Here is a 21,302-nt window from a genome sequence, read left to right on the forward strand (position 1 = left end):
GCCTAGTACTATTGTGCCTGCATGAAAGCACCACAAAGGAGATTTTGCACCTGTGCAAAAGTGCCAACACAGCCATCCATATCAGACTTTCGTAACTTGGGGAACCAGTGTACAGATATTGTCTCATCACAATTTAGCTTAAACTTTTGTGAACTTCAAGGCCACAATATACATGCTTAAACTTATTTTCTTCAATGTGATTTATAGTACAAGCATATGTGTATCTCCTCTGACGTAAGCCCCATTTAGTTCAATGGGACTTACTGCAAAGTACGTGTTTATGACTGCAACCTTAAATGAGTAAAATGTACCTGTTGATGGCAGCCTTAACAAGTTTTTATTTCATGAAAGATTTAAAAACTGGCTGTAGATCCTTTTTGCCTTTTGCTGGTATGGATCTGAGTAGCCCCAAAGAGGCTGCTGGAGCTTTACCTGGGGTAAGGGGATGAATGTCCTCTTCCTCCAAGGAGACCTTCATTTTTGATGTGGGACTGACTTGGAAGTAAGGTGCATTGAACTGAGTGGCACTTATGTCCAAGCTGGTAAGGACAGGATTGAAATGCAACAAAAATGACTGTTATTGTCTTTGCTTTAATGCAGTCTTTAGTGCGGCCTTTTCAGCCACACTAGACGCTGTTCCAGAACCACCTTTCAGAGCGCAATACCATAGTCTTTCGAGACTGAAGGTTGCCAACTATTTAATGCAGTATTGATTTCTTTCTGCTGACAGTCAAGATATGTTTTGTGCATGGTACTGAGAATTAGAACATTTTTGGAGATGAAGAAAGACTACACTTTTGTGTCGTGGTGTTAATTTGAAAGTGTTCCTGTTTATACACATGCAACAATGTCCTACTATTTGGCAAAAGCCAGGAACAATTTGCGAAGATTTGTTTTCATCCTGGTGACCCATAATATTGAAAATAACCAGTGTGTGCGCCTAGATGCGTGGGGTCCTTGCTATATTTGTTTTGAATGGGCAACCTCTATACTTTGGGGCAGTTACTGAAACAGGTTATTGAACTCTCTTTGTGTAACAGACGGCAATTATTTTCCTAGGACGTCTTCAGCCCTGGGTTGAAATTTCAGTTTTCAGAGGGTGTTTGAAAAATAGATGGCCAGTCAAGAGGCAAGAATGCCTCAGAAGACCGCCCCAGATGGAAAGAGCAACAGGGTCAGGGAGAAAACCAACAGCACAAGATGAGAGGAAGTTTAGAGGCAGACTGTTAAGATAAGATGGTGGGACTGGCTAAGATATTAAGCTGAACAATAAATGTATATGAGCATTTTGCTCAGGTATGAATGGTATATTCACATTAGAAATAATGTGGTTTCAGACACAGCACAGGTAGAAATTGCTTCCCTCTCACCCTTTTCTAGCAGCTACTGGATCTCTTCTAAGGAAAATGACCCCCGTTTGTTTAATGTTGAGGCTCACTTCTGGGAAGGAAGCTCTTACCATAGAGCAGGGACACTATTCAGAGCAACCAGCTAGCAGCAACCAGCAACTGGATGGTAGGGGGTGAGAGTGGGGGACTAACATTTAAAATGCTCCCCTGTACTGTCACTTCCAACAACTGAGAACACCAGCAACTCAAAATGCAAGAAAGGGCAACATGAAGCTGGACATGAGATGCAAAATATTCCACACAACATACAACCCCCCCCCCCACACCCCATGTGTACATACACTTGCAGCACAATACTACTTAACTCCCCTGGTGCCCATGCAGCAGCGACAATGGGCTGTGTACTGCATCCCACGGGAAAGTTTTCAGTCCTGGAGGCCTCCTTGAGGTAAAGGAATATTTTATTCCTTGCCCTGGGACAAGCCTACTTAGCCCTGATGGGTTTATTTGGATCTACACCAGCTATTTTGGGATCAAAGCTGGAAAAGGGGATAGGATATTGGTGGAGCTGCTGCCACCAATTCCAACCCCTTTGAATAACTCCCCCTCTCCCAATACACCCTCCTCCTCTTCCCAGTCTCCACAGCATTCCTCCTCTTCCTCCCTTCTCTGTTCTGCCCATCCCCACCCACTACCCACACCTTGCACTGATGCAACAATGCTGGGGCTTCTCCGGTGGCTGCTCCCATGTGGCCATGGCTGCTTGCCACCTGTAGTAGTGGCCCGACTGCACAGAATAGCAGGTTGCATTTTGCAATGGTCATAAATCACACCGTACATCTGGAACACACATTCCAATAGCATTAGGCCCTTATTTATATTGCATCTTCTAATGGATAATTTAATTGTAAGCTGCTTTAGGAAGAAATATAATAATTCAGGAGGAGCTGAGAGTAGGGGTGGCATCTGTGTTATCCCGGCTGGGTACTGAGCAAAGGCCCATCCATCTGAATCAACCGCTGGTGGGAGAGCTGGAGGATCAGGTCCAGGAATTGGGCAGGATCAGCAGCACTGGTGCATGCTGTATTCTATCCCCCTTCCCAAGCCTGATTTGCCTGCATAGATCAGTTCTGACTTGCATCAGAGATATAGCTAGCACAGGTCCAAGTTGACCCATAGTAGCTGGTGGGGCTTACATTTGTCCCCTTACCCTGAGGAGACCCCTAGCAGCCAAAATTCCTTCATGGGATGCAGTGTTGGCGCCACTGTATCACCACATGGGATTTTAGTTAGGATCGGACTGTCAGTCTATTTCGATTGCTACCATGACACATTGTTACATACTGTGGCAAACAGGTTAGAATCCAATTTAGCCAGCTGGGAAAAAGAAGCTGCTTTAAAGTACTATTTCGAAAGCGTATGTTTGAGTAGTTTACAGGACTTTGACTGAATAATGGGATTAATCTGCATTTTAGAGATGGACAAAACCGATAAATATGTGACTACTTCCATCAACTGACATTCAAGACGTGTACTTCATTAGCAGATGTCTCACTAATTGTACAGACAGCAGGAGGAAAATCCTGTGTTTATGTAATTCAATAAGCCTAAGAGCCTAGATTCAGGTTTGGACATTATGTAGAAAGATATTCAACCAGCACTAAGTTACTGGATTCTCAGAAAGCAATACTGAAATGGCTCTAAGTAATGCACACAAAAACGTTAACTGTACTGAAACTTTTTGGAAATATAAGCCAGAGGAGGCCAGGGGAAAAAAAAAGAAAATGAACTGGAATGTCTTACTGAAAAAAAAAATCAAAATAATAAAAGGCTTTTTTAAAAGGTTCAGATAGAACTATACGTATCAAACTGAGAAGGTAAAGCATACTCCTAAAATATGGACCAAGTATAAGGCTCTTGGCCAGAAGCTGAAGTTAGACAACTTTAAAATCAAACTATATGTTATTGCCAGTTAAACATTGGCTAGGGCTGGACAAAATTAGCATCTCTTGGTACCATCTGAGTCAAAAATTCAAGCTTTGGTTACCTCAAGTTGACCCTACCTGATATCCAGTTTCCCATTTTAATCTCTGATGCCAGAGTGGGCAGGAGAGGGAGACAGAAAAGGGAAACCACTGCATGAACTTAGATTACATTGAACAAATCCATTGAATTATTGTCAGTCCTACAGAATCAGAGGCTAACGTGCTTTGTACAATGGAGCCACCAAAGAATACAAGGGAGAAACAGATACACCTCCAGACAGTACTACTTTTGTCATGATAGTGTTTTGAAAAAAACAACACATTTTAATTTGATCTTTTATCACATTTACGGCCCAGTTTTATGGCGGCTAGTTCACATCCATTGTTGTAAACGTGAGGTAAACTGCCCCACCGCTGTGGCCTTCACCATTGCCCACCACTGCCTCTCAGCGGCCTGCACCCACCAGAGCAGGTAGGCTCTCCACTGGGCAGTGGGGGTGGGGGTGGAAGAGGGTAGAGAGTGGCATTATAGGGCAGGGGGAGGGCAATTCAGGCCTGGGAGGGGGCGGGGACAGTGGCTCTGGCTACTGCTGCATCCTATTCCCCTTCTGGGCCTGAAAGCCCGACATAAGATGGCCCAGATTTGTGCCCTCGATATTGCTATCACGGATCTGAGTAGCCCCATAGAGGCTGCTGGAGCTTTACCCAGGGCCATGGGATGAATGTCTCCTTCGTGCAAGGAGACCTCCAGCAGCCTCTGTTCCCATGCTGGATGCAGTGGAAGCTGCGCCTGCCCCACTGGATCGCACTACAGGTCTATCATTAGGATGAGACTGTTAGTCTCTTTATTATTCAAAGACCCACAACAATTTGAAAGACATAAAGCAATTGAAAGCAGCATCAGAGTTAGATTAGAAAATATCCAGAGCTAGACAGTGACATGATACCTCCATATATGGTGAGCATCTACCCTATCCTTGCTGTGAAGCAAAATACTGCTATTCATCTGATGCCAATGACATAACAACAGACTTACCAACCGTTCACTGAACTTACTCACTGTACATGGAATAGTTCATCATCCCAGATAAGTCTGTCTCCTGCAACAGTCTCACCTACCTCACAGGGTTGTTGTGAGGACGAAAGCAGGTGAGCAGCTGCGTACACCACCCCGAGCTCTTTGGAGGAAGGGCAGTATAAAAATGCGAAAAATAAATAAATAAATAGTTTCATGTTGATTTCTCCTAGCTTCTGCATGTAACATTATGGCAGGAATATGTACATCTGGTCACTAGACAAACAGCTATTGATTTTCTTTTCTTCTGTACATGTATTTCTCCATTTTAATCAAGGGATCCTCTGTTCCTACCACTGAATGTTCAATGAGCAGAACTGCATATTCACATTTGACCATCATCAACCCCTGAGGACTGTTTTGGAGAGGTGAAGATAAGGTTATTTCCCATCTTGGCTTGAATACAAATCCCTGACATATTTCTCTTTGTCAGTCATATATTAGCAGCCCATAATGCATGGAGTGGAATAATCTGTTCCAGAGGACAACCTATTTTGTGGTTGCATTTCCCCAAACTTCCACAGTATTAAAAATGTTTGAAGTGCTCAAAATACAGGTTCAATTGCACAGTCAGTACAAATTGAAAAACAATTGCATCCACGGGGTAGGGGCCAAATTACTGCAACTAATTCAAACCCAAATTCTGGGGGGGGGGGGAAATCACTCTGTTCATGTGAAATTGTTGTCAGATTGGTAGGATAAATTTGGGAAGATCTTTAATTAGACTTCTTCCATGACACGAAGCACTTTTGAAATTAAACAGAAGGGAGTTGATTTTGCTTTTGTGTTTTGTAAGTTTTTGCTTACAAATCCAAACTGATGACGATACACAAAGAATAGGAATAATTTTTTATTTTTAAAAAAGCCTGTGACTCATCATCACAATAATATTATAGAAACGTTTTTAATTTATTTTCAGGAGCACTTAATTTTCTTGAGAGAACTGTTCTGCCCTGATTTTAGGAATGGGTTAAGTCAGAATGCCAGATGTAGGGGAGGGCACCAGGATGAGGTCTCTTGTTATCTGGTGTGCTCCCTGGGGCATTTGGTGGGCCGCTGTGAGATACAGGAAGCTGGACTAGATGGGCCTATGGCCTGATTCAGTGGGGCTGTTCTTATGTTCTTATGTTCTTATGACTTTCAGTTCGCAGACAGGGTGAATACAACTTCAAGTGCAGCTGGATTCTCAGAGTAAAGGCTTGTTTTTGATCTGGATTTTTGGTTTCATGGGAATTCTGCAATTTATTTTATTGTATAGACTGATAAAAACTGCAAGCAATATACATTATTTTCAAGCCAGTCTACAGGTTGTGCCTTGTTATCCACTGGGGTTCTGTTTCAGAACCACCAGTAGATTTAAAAAAAAAAATCAGTGGATACCAAATCAGTGGATAAATAGCTTTAAAGATTCACTTCCAGGTGCCCAAGGGTAAAAGGGGGAAGGGTGGGGAGAAGGGGTGTGGGGGAGGGAGTGGTGGACCCCTCCAAGCTCCAAAGGTTCCAGAGCCCCATGCTGGAATGCACAGCCTGGCATGGGACTCCTTGATTCTGTACCAGCTAAAGAACAGCTGCAGAATTGGGTAGCCCCATTGTGGGGGTACTTCCCTTACCTGAAGGAAGGGGACGAAAGACCCCTTCTCCCTAGGAGCTCCTGGAGGTTGCCTGGTATAGTTAGGATGCTGTGGTAGCCATTTTTGGTGCTGTGGCAGCCCTGTGTGTCAGGCAGCTCAGGACTGGGCTAGAAGATATTTTATTTATAGCACATACAAGTTAAAGATGCTGTCCTTTGCTGAGGTGGATTCATTATTGGGAAACAGCCTACTATTACCAGAATCAATGAGATGTATCCAAAGAACCATGAATGGCAGGAAAACACCTGCCAATGCTATTTTGCTAATGCTTCTGCAAGAGGACTTGCGCAAGTGTTCATGCCATGTTGCCAGAGGTAGATTCTCCAGTAGTTTTTGTCCATTCACTCATGACAGCAGAAAAACATTTGGATTCATTTCATTTTTCTTGTGCACCATTTGAGTAAAGCAGGAGTGCTTGTGCAAGGAGTAAAGCAGCATTTCTGTGAGCTTCCATATGCAGTGGGTGTCTTTGGAACCAAACCTTTCTCTCTTTCTCCCCCAGTCAGTGCCTGACCTGGACAATCCAAGTGCTACTTCTGATTCCAGTTCTCAATATTTCATCACAGTTTCCAACATTCTCTAACATGTTGGTATGCTGGAAAAAAAAATCCCTACAAAACTAGGTAGGTAAAACATACTTGATTTTCAGTGGTTAGGGTCCATGGAATCATCACGGGAAAAGGCCATGTTTACAGCACAATCCTACGCAAATGTACTCAGAAGTAAGCTGCATTAAATTCAATGGAATTTACTTCCAGAGAAGAATGTATAGGATTATAGCCTAAATCTCATGCCAATGATGTTCTTAACTGTACTACTTCGGGCTTCTTCTTAGGAGAACCACAGATGCTCATTTGTATATGAATACAAAGGGACTACCCAACTCTACCAAGAAGAAAAGTTAAAGCCCTGGAAGGGACGAATGTGCCTTTATGTGTGGACTGCACACTCACAGTACTCCACCTCCACACTTGTATAGTAATACCTCCCATAATGTGGGGGATACATTACCAGAAAACCAAACACTGTTCGTGACACAGTGCTATAGGAGGCATTATTAAAAATAAGGCAGGAAGCTGGTGCTGATTGGTCCTGCACTTCCCAGAATGCGCTTATCCTATTGGGCACAATGTCTGCCAAACATAGCAAAGACAAAGAGGTCTATAATGAATCAGTGCTAAAGGAAGCACTGTTGTGGGAGATATTATTGTGCTTGCAATATACAAATTCTATCTCTACACATCTTCCGCTGTTCCTAACATGGGGCATTTTGTCCGCTGAAACATAAATCAAGCATTATTTTCCCAGATACAGACCTAGAAAAACTGATCACCATTTCATAGTTGGGGAATTTCTCTTCTATCTTACGTACTGGTTGATATACTAAAAAGTTCTGCAACTTAATACCTACGCGAAATATTTTGGTAATCTAGAGAAAATGTTAAGAGGATGAGGGCTTATTTTAAGGTGTCAGCTCCATTATGATGAGACCCAGAATGACTTGGTGAAACATTTAAAAAACTTCCATTTCCTGTATGATCTGCAAGCAGCAAAAGGTGGAAAACTTCTCAACTCCCTATGAGAGTTTGCTACTTCTCCTGTTTCAGCTTAATAAAGAACAATCTCAACTGCAGCATCAGTAAGCCAGTGTTGTTTTATACCCAGCTGTTGCAGTTCAGAAAACAAGGAATGGAAAAATGTTCTACAGGGATGTTGTACAAGTCCAACTAAATTATAGCAATACTTACGTCTTTTGAGTATTTTCAGAGTGATCTCTAGTGATGGGTGAACTCCTGCTCACTCATTTTGTTATTAATTCTTCTTTCTGGCTTGTCTCAGAGAGCACATAGAGAAAGCAGTCTTTGGGGCTCATTTTTTCCTCTAAGGAGTGTTCTATCCATTTCTAATGTTGGCACATGCAGAGATGGTGCCTCATGCATGTGCATTAACACACTGATTTTTGGGATTCACAAATCTTTTTCTTTGGCACACACATGGAGTTCCATGCATAAGACACCTATCATCTCTATGCGCAAAGAGGAAAAAAAAGGGAGACAAAAGGAAGCCAAATGCTTTGAATGCCCATTATGAATGAATAAATGAATGAATAGTGAGTTCTGTTTCTCAATTTCTGCCCTGCTGGAAATCCTGAACTTCATTCCTTTCCGGAAATCTTCTCGATTTCTTTCCCTTTTGGAAATCCTATAATGAAATGTTTTTATGACATGGTCCTTTCCCCATAAACTGATTGCCTTTATCGCCATGGTCGGGAACAGGTTTAGCAGAGGACTTTTGAGCATGGTACTGCAGATCAGTGACTGAATACATGGCCTGAATGCAGCAGATCTCAGGTTTAGGCATTTTATCTCCAGGTAGGGTTGGAAAAGACCCTGTCTAAAACTGTGGCTAGTTGCTCCCAAACTAGTCAGGGTGGACAATATGGAACAAGACATATGGCCTTCATTGATAGAAGGTGTGGATAATACTTATGTGTACAGGGGAGTGTGGTGGTGGGTGCATGTCAGGCAATCATGTTGCTTTTGCTTGGCCCAATGGCAAGTGAGTACCAGCTCCCACAGGTTTTTGGATTAAAAGGTTAGGTTTGGTGTATCGGAGAAACAGTCCCCCACATGCTGATTTGTGAGAAACCTTGAGTATGAGAAATTCTGCAACCAGCTGCACCTTGCTTGGTCATTCTATTCAGACTTACAAACGATGCCAAGTCCTGAGAGTTTCCTCTCTCTGAGATGAACAGGATCATTTGTGATAACAAAAGACGTGCTTCTAGCCCCTCACCACCTTCACTAAGAAGTCAGTCAAGAGCCTTATGCTAACCAGGAGAGGGTTTCAGGGATAGATCGATGGCAAGGGAGTGCATAGTTACATTTTGATATGTATATACACATTCCTGATTATATGCGCAACTAATTAATTCATGGAATGGCTTTTGTCTCTTCTTTGAAAACTCTCCCCCGATGCTTTGTTATTTGGACTACTTCAAAACTGCCAATAGGAAGAAGAGCCTATAGTCACAAATTCACATTAAGAATATATGTTGTGGGAGCATGGCAGTGGCATAGCTAGAGGGAGTGCAAAGTATTACGTTTTACAGGGAGTCTCACTGCAGCATGCAAACAGCCCCTCCCTCTTCCCTTTGGAGCCATTCTGGGCAATGGGAGCGAAAGTGGTTATGCCACTGTAGTGTGGGAACTTTCTAATCAGCAACAGCAAGGCCTGCTTTGCTGCGGGCAGGAAATACATGCATTACTCAACAAGTGGCACTTGCCATCAGGAAGTATCTCTCAACTGCCCAGGAATGAGGGAAGGATCTTCTGCATGAAAATATTAGGCAGGGCTTCTTTTCTTCCTCTCCTACTACATCCTTCCAAATAACATTTGTTAGTCTTGCAAAGCTAATCTTGGAAACATGCAATATCTTGTAGAGCATAATTTGGAATTATCTACTTAGGAACACCTTCCCCCAGAATTATTGTTTTAGATCTACTCTGCTAGAGAACAGAAGTGCCCATTAGAGAAATAATTTATTTAATAATCTTATTTGGGGGGGCATCAGTTGCTTTTGTTTTAAAAACTCAATCTGAAGATGGTTACATAGTATATCTGAATATCTAGTTCCAGACAGGCAAGCTGATCCTATGGCCCCTGGCCAAGAAACATGCATGCATATAGATCCATGGGCTATACAGCTTCTCCAATTCCCACTGTTGTATTAATATTTCTCCACGGTAGATAATAATCACAACATGGTATACTGCACAGTTGTGTGGGTTCTGTGATGTGAACAAACATTTTACAATGGAGAGGGCAAGTGAAACATGGGCAAAGCACAATGGACACATAGCAGATCACAGTAGGCAGTGCTCTGAGCTGGTTGGATTATTTTCATAGTGGCAAATGATGTCAGCAATTCAAATTCAATTTCCGTGAAATTCTGAGTCCATAAAAAGGCCTTTACAGTGGTTGGAGAGCGTAGAATGGATTCTAAGCTCTGTGCCACTTATACTTACTACAGCTATCCAGTAGTTGGAAGGACTAGCTCTAGATCCTATCGCAGGTCCCAACCCCAGGCTGGAGCCTGGAACTAACCTCACCATTGTAGGAGATACCTGAGCCAGAGAACTAAAATGGACAACCTCAGGGCCAGCACACCCTGTGATCTGGCCAGAAGCCAGAGCTTCTCAAGAAACTAGCATCTGAAACCTTGTCTGTATGTCAGCTCTTGTAACAGGCCAATGAGATATGCAATGGAGACATATCCGAGTGCAAGGCTTCAAGCCAAGAAATTGCCCAGTTAAAAACTCTCCAAGAAGGAAGATGGAGCTTGGGAAGGCTGATCTGGGCCTAGATGTATGTAGGACCTCATTCCTCCTAAGGCCCTTGTTGAAGCATTTTGTGTGCGCAGAGCTCTCCAGATCCCTGCAGTCCCACCTTACTTTGCCTCACCTCATGAGCATACGCACAGACCCCCTCTGGCATTGCCTATACAAAAGAGGGGGTCTATAGCACTGTTTGTATAGCACTGAAAACACTTAAATGCTTCTGTTTGAATGTGCAGCAGATGAGGGGGGAACATGGTAGATTTTTTAAGGAATGCCTTTAATTTCAGAATAATTTCTGATTTTATTGAACAACCTGTTTGGGGTCAAATTACTTGACTGAGAAAACTTGAGGGCCATGTGAGTTTAATTTATTTCTCTGGCCAAAACTGTATAAACAGCTACCCAATTTTAATTGTGTAAATGTTGCTTGATGTTTATATGTTTCTATCTAACTTTTTAATGCATCTTCAGCAATGCATAAAATACTGGTAGGCAGATAGAAGCATATAAGCTTCAAGCAACATTTACACAATAAAAATAATAAACAGTTTCATCTCTACTTACACTCAAATGTCCTCTGCTGATAATTTTCTCATAATGAAAACACACCAGGTTATGTTTTCAACTAATGAGCTTTTCATCTGATAAGGTAGTCACCACCAAGTGGACTTGCCTGTGCCCTGATGGAGCATGAGTATCTATGAATTCTATTGCCCAGCAATCTGCTTTTCAAAAAGCCCTGAAATTTTGTGACAACGCAATACAAACACTGGGACATATGACTTATCTTTTCATGCTGCAAATTGGAGCATTCTCTGGAAGACTCCATGATGACACGGGTCTCTGGAGAAGACACTCCCATTTGTAGATGGGCTGCTGGATGCAGTGGTAGTGTGAATCTCTCAGTCAACTCACACCTCCCTCACACCAGTACTACAGGATTTGGGAGGTGGCTTGGTTGGGTGCTATCTCTGATCAGTGTGGGTCCACAGTCAGTGCCTGATCTGGTCAACTCCAACACTACTCCTGGTTCTTATAAGGCAGTAATGAAACAATAAGATACCAACTTTTAAAATGTTGATTTCATCCTTCAAAGGATAGATGGAGTAATGCTTTTTAAAAAAAACCTAATGTGTTTCGCAAAGTCTAGCAGAGCCCTAACCAAAACAATCCACTGATAGTGACATTGTCTACATTCTTTTCCTGCAATTCACCTTACGTTTCACATGTTACTTAAAGATAAGCTGTTGTGGTTGCCAAAATTACAGCAAGAGGTGAAGGCTACCTCTTACTGGACAGAACACTGTACAGTTATACCAGATTATTCATCACATTTTTTGATCTACCCCGTCTCCACAGACTTGATGGTCTCCTTTTACTCTGGCTTCTTCTATGCTCTTCTAGCCATACTGATGGGTTTTTGTCGGTTATTCGGCCAGTTTATCATTTTTTGTTCATCTCCTCTTTGTGCTATCCTACAGATGTTCCTTGTCCAGTTTGAAGACTAAAGGTAATTAATTAACTCATCCTAGTTTATCTGTCTAAACCCTCAACACAGACATAGCTGGAAAGACCTCCTTTCACAAGGATTAACAAAATCTCTGGTTTCATTTATTCTCTTGGACACCAGATTGTTTTTCCCTGTGCGTGCAAACAATATCTTGCTTCAAGACATCTTATATTAGAGATGGGGGAAAAAACCCCCAATGGATAGTTCCAATTACTGAAAAGATGAAGCCTGCAGATATCACTGTAGGCCCAATCCTATCCACCTCTCCAGAACCAATGCCACCCTAATATAACCCCAAGGTTAGGGAACAAATGTTCCTTTACCTAGAGGAGGCCCCACCCCCACTGCAGGATACAGCACAATCTCCCTTGGCACAGCTGCATCAGAGCTGGAAGGTTGGACAGGATTAGGCTCTGCCACTCCTATTCCATTTTTTTCACTTTTTGTTCATGCATTTCTTTTACATAGGCTTAGTTCACACACATTTGGTCATCCCTTGATTTCCTACACTTGATCATTCAGACTAGTTCACACCTACATTGCCATGCTTGACAATTGCAGCATCACAAGAAGAGCCTCCTTCTGGGAGATTACTCTAGAGCTGGAATCTGAGACAAACCATAGCAATTCTGAGAAAAAGGGAAATTCTGCAGGTCACAGTTAGAACCCAAACCTAAGATAAGTATAAAGAACAGACTGTAAAGTTGCATAAGATAAAGCACTTGGTGGATTGTAAACAATTTCTTCCTGTTGTCCTCCAACCTTGAGACCAAATCATAGGGAAGGAGACTTGCTATTGGGGGCCTGAGGGACTGAAGCTGTTCCAGTCCCACTTTCTAGCCCAGAGGTCTTCATAAGAACTTTGATGCTATATAAGCAGCTGCTGAAGGGTGGCCAAGGCCAATTCAGTTCCCAAATTGTCTCTGGTGAGCAATGTATTCTCTGTAGTGCCTTTGAAGATTGCTCCAACACTGCAGTTAGTCCAAAACGTACCTATTAGCCTACTAAGGACACAATTCTAACCAACTTTCTAGCACTGGCATAGCTGTGCCAGTGGGGCATGTGCTGCATCCTGCAGTTGGGGGGCAGTCATGGAAGCCTCTTCAAGGTATGGCAACGTTTGTTCCCTTACCTCAAAGTTGCATTACCCTTATGTCGGTGCTGGAAAGTAGGTTAGGACTACACCCTAAGTGACACCAAAGGCTGGCATCAGGCGTTGGTCTGCACTCGCTTGGGTCGCAACTAGTCAGGTCAACCGCTGAACAGTCAGTACCACTGGCAGAGATAGCGCCCAGTGCACCATCAATTGGGTGGGCAGGGAATGCCCTGGCTCCAGACTCCAGTACAGGGCTTGGCATCAGGACTGCCAACAGATTAGTACCAGCATTGCTGGGACTGTCATGAAGAGTGCATCTCGCTAGTGCTTAAAGAGCTGCACTGGTTCCTTCTGAACACAATTCAAAGTGAACACAGTTCATGCTTATCTTTAGAGTCCAATCATTATGCACAGAGTCCAATTATCATGCTTGTCTCTAGAGTTCAATGTGGCTTGTGACCTGGAGCACTGAAGAACCATTGACTCCCAATTCAACCTGCAATGGCGTATCAATCTCTGAGTGTGTTTGCCATCTGAAGTGCCACAGGTGGTGACTTGATGAGAGGGGATTCCCTAGTTCTATGACACCAGACCCTTGAACACGAGTTATTTTCATACTGCTGTTTTATTAATTATATTGATTTTATTGTGGTTGTTCTTATTACATATTTATTGTTTTATAATGGTTGGCAACCTTCAGTCTTGAAAGACTATGGTAGAAGCCTACAGCACCTGGTATTCCCAGGTGGTCTCCCATCCAAGTACTAACTAGGCCTAACCCTGCTTAGCTTCCCAGATCAGGCAAGATCAGGCTAGGGCTTGACACAGGGTAAAGGAACAATGTTATTGTTTTATAACTTTTTAAAAAATGTGAAATGCTCTGGATGTTTTAAAAAAGAAACACATAATATATATTAGCCATTGAACAGTCACTCTTCTGCGTGCATACATAGCAACATCATTATTTCTATTCATTTATTCTACAGTTACAACTATCATGTATTAATGAGCAAAGAAACTCTTTCAAAAGACTAAATAATAAAGCTGAACTCTTCTGTGCCTGAGAATGAGACTAAAAAAATGCCTGGATAAATGATCAGTTTAGAAGAATCAGTAAAGAAGCTTCAACCATTGTTAAGTCATGTTGCAGGTACATATTTAATTTGAAACCCATGACACTGTGAAAGATTCTATGGGGGGAAAAATCTGGAATCTTTGTGGGAATGACCCACATCACTATCAGCTGTTGACATGCAAAAACTCTGCTAATGAAAATATTTTCATTCTTCATTGGACCTCCTGTTTAATCTTATTTTTTCATTGTTTAAATATTAGCTACTGTGTGGGATTTTTTTTTAAACTTGAGGAAAACATAGACCAACTCCCATACTTGCACAAACGGAGCAGCCTGGTGTACTTTCCAAGCATCCAAAAGGAACAAAGAAATCAATAAATAAAATACATGGAAAAGCAAAGGAGTATGTACAGATGCTACAAGAGAGAAGCCACATCGATTAGGAGGTATCCCAAAGTGGATTTAAAATTCAATATTATAATTTTAAAATATTTATTTATTTTAATCTTATTTTACAAGGGGCTGTAGCTCCATGGAAGGGAACAGCAGGTCCCAGTTTCACTTTCTGATATCTCCAGGGGGGTCAGAAAAAAAAATCTCTCTGAAACCCAGGTGATAGGCAGCCTAATCCTAATCTGTGCTGGCTCAGTGGGGGCACATAGACTGCGCTGTATCCAGCACCAGTTCGGAGGAGGCTGGAGATCTACTTGGGGTAAGGGGACATTTTTCCTTTTGTAAAGGGGAATGCCCAATAGGGCTACTGGACGAACTAAATCACTGGCACAAATCCAAGCAGCTCCATGTAAAGCTGCCAGGCCTGGAAAAGGGGTTAGGATACAGCAGAGGACTCCTCCGCTGATCTCGCCTGTGCCTGTCCCACGGTCCCACCATCCTGTATCTGTCTCACCTTCATGCCACCCTCTCACACCCCATTACACCCCTGCCTGCCTCCATTCCACCCTCCCCAAGCCCCTGTGCTGCTCGGTGGATACTCGCTTCCACTGATGGCTGCAACACCAACAGGCTGTCACAAGCCTCCCTGGAGGCACTGCTTGCTCTTGAGTAGTCACCAACATGCTGTATGGAGCTGGCAGAGCTGGAAATCAGGATTGCACTATCAGTGTCAAAAATTCTGAGTTAGATGGACCAAGTCTGAAGTAGGATAAGGCAGCTTCTTATTTCGTTATAGTTACTTTTTCTTCTTTAATTATACAGTGTTAAGAATCAAGAAGAATATTCTTGGCCTTTCTCTAGAGTCCTTAATATCTTGCTCAGTTATTGACATCACTTAATACAGCTAGATGAATTTGCTAGTCTTAAGAACGGAGCAAAATTTCACAAAAGTCTTAGGCTCCCCAAAATAAGGCAGAGAAACCAATATTCCGCAAGAATTTCAGATTATAAAATATGGGCTTCACTACAAGACTGGGCAGGAATAGCTTGGTGGTTGGCAGAAGCAGAGGACAAGGCAGTGAGACCGCTTTTTTAATGGGTCTGCTGGAACCTTCTCCTTCTGGAACCCAGTCTTCTTCCTGGAAGACTTCTGGACAATCTTCCTGGAAGATTGCTGGAGCCCAGTCTTCTTCCCAAAAACTCAGGAGAGTGTAAAAGGGGTTATCCAATGCTAGCCACTAGAAGTGCATTTGGGGGGGGGGGGTTCCCCATCCAGAATGTTTTATGTGAATTTTGTTTCAGCAAGATTTAATGTATAGCATTCTGAGGTTTGTATTTTGTTGAACTCCTGCCTATTTCTTTTTGTACTGACGTTTTATTGCTCACTGCTGTAAATTGACTTTTAATTGTTTGGTGTATTTATAATTGTAAGCCACTTAGGACATCAATTTTCTGATGAAAGGGCAGGACAGAAATGTCCAAAACAAATGAATAAATAAATGCCACACTTCAATTGTCAACTGCAGTTAATGAGAACAGCTGGATAATACAGTCAAATATCCCCTATTCCTGCAGATTATTTTCAGTGGTCTATGCAGATGACAATCTGATAGATTGCCAGCCTAATCCTAACCCCACTGGAACAGGGAGGCCGGCTGGCCTACTCCATATCCAACGTGTGGTTGGGGCTGGTTGCAACTCAGCCCAGGGCAAGGGGAATTCCATACCCTTACCCTGTGGGTAATGCTGCAGAAGCCCCAGTGGGACTACTCGCATCTAAGAACATAAGAAGAGCCCCACTGGATCAGGCCATAGGCCCATCTAGTCCAGCTTCCTGTATCTCACAGCGACCCACCAAATGCCCCAGGGAGCACACCAGATAACAAGAGACCTCATCCTGGTGCCCTCTCTTGCATCTGGCATTCTGACATAGCCCATTTCTAAAATCAGGAGGTTGCGCATACACATCATGGCTTGTAACCAGTAATGGATTTTTCCTCCAGAAACTTGTCCAATCCCCTTTTAAAGGCGTCCAGGCCAGATGCCATCACCGCATCCTGTGGCAAGGAGTTCCACAGACCAACCACACGCTGAGTAAAGAAATATTTTCTTTTATCTAACCTAACCCTCCCAACCCTCAATTTTAGTGGATGTCCCCTGGTTCTGGTGTTATGTGAGATTGTAAAGAGCATCTCTCTATCCACTCTGTCCATCCCCTGCATAATTTTGTATGTCTCAATCATGTCCCCCCTCAGGCGCCTCTTTTCTAGGCTGAAGAGGCCCAAACGCCGTAGCCTTTCCTCATAAGGAAGGTGCCCCAGCCCAGTAATAATCTTAGTCACTCTCTTTTGCACCTTTTCCATTTCCACTATGTCCTTTTTGAGATGCGGCGGCCAGAACTGAACACAATACTCAAGGTGTGGCCTTACCATAGATTTGTACAACGGCATTATAATATTAGCCGTTTTGTTCTCAATACCTTTTCTAATGATCCCAAGCATAGAATTGGCTTTATTCACTGCCACCACACATTGGGTCCACACTTTCATTGAGTTGTCCACCACCACGCCAAGATCTCCCTCCTGATCTGTCACAGACAGCTCAGAACCCATCAGCCTATATGTGAAGTTTTGATTTTTTGACCCAATGTGCATGACTTTACACTTACTGACATTGAAGCGCATCTGCCATTTTGCTGCCCATTCTGCCAGTCTGGAGAGATCCTTCTGGAGCTCCTCACAATCACTTCTGGTCTTCACCACTCAGAAAAGTTAGGTGTCGTCTGCAAACTTAGTAACTTCACTACTCACCCCTGTCTCCAGGTCATTTATGAAGAGGTTGAAGAGCACCGGTCCCAGGACAGATCCTTGGGGCACACCGCTTTTCACCTCTCTCCATTGTGAAAATTGCCCATTGACACCCACTCTCTGTTTCCTGATCTTCAACCAGTTCTCAATCCATGAGAGGACCTGTCCTCTAATTCCCTGACTGTGGAGTTTTTTCAGCAGCCTTTGGTGAGGGACCATGTCGAACACCTTCTGAAAGTCCAGATATATAATGTCCACGGGTTCGCCCACATCCACATGCCTGTTGACCTTTCCAAAGAATTCTATAAGGTTCATGAGGCAAGACTTACCCTTACAGAAGCCATGCTGATTCTCCCTCAGCAAGGCCTGTATGTGTTGTATGTGTTCATCTATGTATCTGCACCACCTCAAGAGCTCCCAATCTAATGGGAGCTTCTTTGGGCTGCCTAGGACCAGGGTTAGAATCTGGCACAAATGCCGGATCCTGGACCCACCTCTCACTCACCTGCAGCCTGCTCATTGCCCCCTTGCTCCCCCACCCTGGAGCACCTCCTTCCCATCTTCCCACCCTCCCTCCATGCCAGCCTTACTCAGCCGGCATGGGCTTACTTTTTGCACCAGCCCATGCTGCCCAAGTTTTGGGCCGGCCTTGCTCAATGGTGCAAAAGTGCTGTATGACACATTTGCGACACCTCTGGGCTGGCGCAAGGGACTTGTGCCAGCCCATCTTCCTTTCAGGATTGCACCCTAGGGCTGCAATCCTATACACACTTACTTGGGAGTAAGTCACATTGAATTAAATGTGTAGGATTGTGCTGTAAACTTGCACTGTTCGTTTTCTCATTAGAGTCTGATGTACCAATCCCTGGGAAACTCAGAAAGGCTGAAAATACTTATCAGCTGCACCATGTGTGCTTTCCTCCCACATGAGCTTGCCCTCTCTCCTTACACAGTGAGCTGCTTCTTTTGGATTTGCTTGTGTGAGCCTTAGAAGTTAAGTCTAAACAAGTAAGAAACTATAGTCAGGTTGACCCCAATCTGAAATTAACTGGGGCATTGTTGTGCTGCAAAGTGACACTGCTCCCAATACATGATATTATCAGTGGCCTCCTATTATTATTATTATTATTTTTTTTGGGGGGGGGGGGAGGTATGCTAGGTATCAAAGTTCTCAGAAGTGACCGTGGCCATTTTTCCTTTTTGGTCCAGTAAACTGATTATAGGACTAGGAGTTGTAAGGCCATTTCATTTCTCTGCCCGGGGTAGATTTTATGGCCATTTTGCACATATTTTGCTATCTACACCTATTGACTTTTCCAACTGATTTGTACATTTCTGATCAACCTTGCTAATGATTAATAATACTAAGCATTTGTATAGCAATTTATGAGTGTGCAAAGTGCTTCACAATCCCCTGGGTCCTCCACATGCCCCATAAAGTAGTCCTTACAACAAGTTTATAAGGTAATATTATACACTCATATTGCAACAGGGAAGTTGAGGCTGAGAGGGAGTGATTTGCTCAAGTAGTGATGGAATTCAATCCAAGCAGGAGCAAATTTGCAGTCCAGTCTTTTACGGCCCAATCCTATTGGGCAATTTCAATGGCAGACCTTGCAATCTGCTGCCGTAAGACCTGAGGCAGTGCCATGTCGCACTGCCGTCATACACATCAGAGCTGCTGACTCAAGTAGCAGGGGGCTCCGCACACCTGCCAGAGATGGACCCAACTTGCATCAGAGCAGGTAAGGTGCTGGTGGGGGAATGTCATGTGTAGTTTGGGGGGGGAAATGGGGGAGGGCAGGGTTGATCTTGGTGGCAGCTGTACACACTCAGGTGTTTCTCAGCCTGAAACACCACCTGCCTCTCCTCTGACGTATCTCCGCAAAATAGATGGCATAGGCCTGAGGAGACCCACTGATAGCAAGGTGGCCTAGAGAGAGGTATAAAATATAGTTTTACTTTTCTCTTCCAGTCCAACTGGTTGCCCTCTCCATTGCATGCAGAACACACTCTGGCAGCGTTATTGCATTGTATAAAATAAGGGGAGATAGTATTGCAGCCTTACAGTCCAATCTTCTGCAAAGCCCCCAGACTGTGCACTGCATCATGTGTGGTGGCTGTTCCTCCAGGTAAGGGAACATCTATTCCTTTGCTGAGGTAAGCCTCTGCTGCCAGAAAGGCTATACTTTGACCCACACCAGCAATTACCCTTACAGAAGCCATGCTGATTCTCCCTCAGCAAGGCTTGTTCATCTATGTACGTATGTTGAGATTCTATCTTTGATGAAGCATTCCACCATCTTACCTGGTATAAATGTTAGGCCGACTGGCCTATAGTTTCCCAGGTTCCCCCTCTTTCCCTTTTTAAAGATCAGTCTGACATTTGCTATCCTGCAATCCTCTGGCACCGTGGCCATTTTAAGGGACAAGTTGCATATTTTAGTCAAGAGATCAGCAACTTCATTCTTCAATTCCTTAATAACTCTTGGGTGGATGTCATCAGGGCCCAGTGACTTATTGATCTTTAATTTATCAATGAGATCTTAAACATCTTCTCTTTTAACCTCTTGCTGACTTAATTCCTTGGTCAGGAGGGGCCGTTTGGGCAGCAGTATCTGCCCGAGGTCTTCTGCTATGAAGACAGATGCATATAACTCATTCAATTTCTCTGCCATCTCTAAGTCTCTTTTTATCTCCCCTTTCCCTCTCTCACCATTCAGAGGGCCAACCGCTTCTCTGGCGGGTTTCCTGCTTCTAACATATTTGAAGAACAATAAAAGCATTGTTCCCCTTAATGCTGCTGGCCATGTGTTCCTCATAGTCTCTCTTGGCCTCCCATATCAGCTTCTTACATTTCTTTTGCCACACTTTATGTTCCTTTTTATTCTCCTCATTACAGCAAGTGTTCCATTTATGGAAGGAAGCTTCCTTGCCCTTTACGGCCTCTCTAACTTGGCTGGTTAGCCATGCGGGCACCTCCTGGACTGAGTGGAGCCCTTCTTCCTTTGCGGTATACACTTCCACTGGGCCTCTGTTACTGTTGTTTTAAGCAGCCTCCATGCACTCTGGAGAGATTGGACTCTTTTTACCTTCCCTTTCAACCTCCTTCTAACCAGCCTCCTCATTTGAGGGAAGTCTGCTCATCAGAAGTCAAGGGTTTTTGTGAGAGATTTGCCCGGTATTCTTCCCCCAACGTGCATGTCTAAATGGATCGCAGTGTGATCACTGTTCCCCAACAGCTCAGTAACATTTACATCTCTAACCAGGTCCCGAGTACCACACAATATTAAATCCAGAGTCACCTGTCCTCTGGTGGGCTCCATGACTAGCTGCTCTAAGGCACAGCCATTTAACATGTCAAGAAATCTGGTCTCCTTTTCGTGACCAGAACACAAATTGACCCAGTCTATATGAGAATAATTGAAGTCCTCCATGATTACAACCCTGTCCCTCCTTGTCACCTCCCTGATCTTTTGAAGCTTTGTTGAAATTCTGTTAGCCATGCTGGTATTCTGAATGTGCCATTTTTTACCTGACCTTAGAACAAGGTACTTTGGGAAAACCAAAATGGCTCCTGAAAGTCCAACAGAGCAAACAGTGATACAGGAAAAATGATGAGTTGGTGGGAGGATATTTTCTCAGAGCCTTTAAGTCGTAGAGTTGGAAGAGAACGTGGAGGTCATCTAGGACAACTTTCTTCTTGGTACTAGCAACTGCTACAGTATCCCTGACAGGAAGCTGTCCAATATCTGCTTGAAAACCTCCAACAAGAGAGCCAACAACTGCACAAAAGAAAACTGTTCCTATTGCACTTCTGCAACAACTCAAGAGCAGGCTGCATCAGGGGAAGGACAGAAGGATGCAAACAGGACGGAAGGATGCCAGTGGAAGGTCGCACACTAGCCTGCTCCTGCCAGATCCAACCCTGAACCCAGTAAGTAAGCACTGGTCTGAGAAGGCCAGCATAGGGACTTGGAGAGGGCGAGGAGTATGTTTTGGGACATTCCAGGGCAGGGGAGGGTGGACAGCGAGTGGGCT

The sequence above is a fragment of the Tiliqua scincoides genome, chromosome 3, assembly GCF_035046505.1.
Source record: "Tiliqua scincoides isolate rTilSci1 chromosome 3, rTilSci1.hap2, whole genome shotgun sequence".
In the NCBI taxonomy this organism is placed as follows: Eukaryota; Metazoa; Chordata; class Lepidosauria; order Squamata; family Scincidae; genus Tiliqua; species Tiliqua scincoides.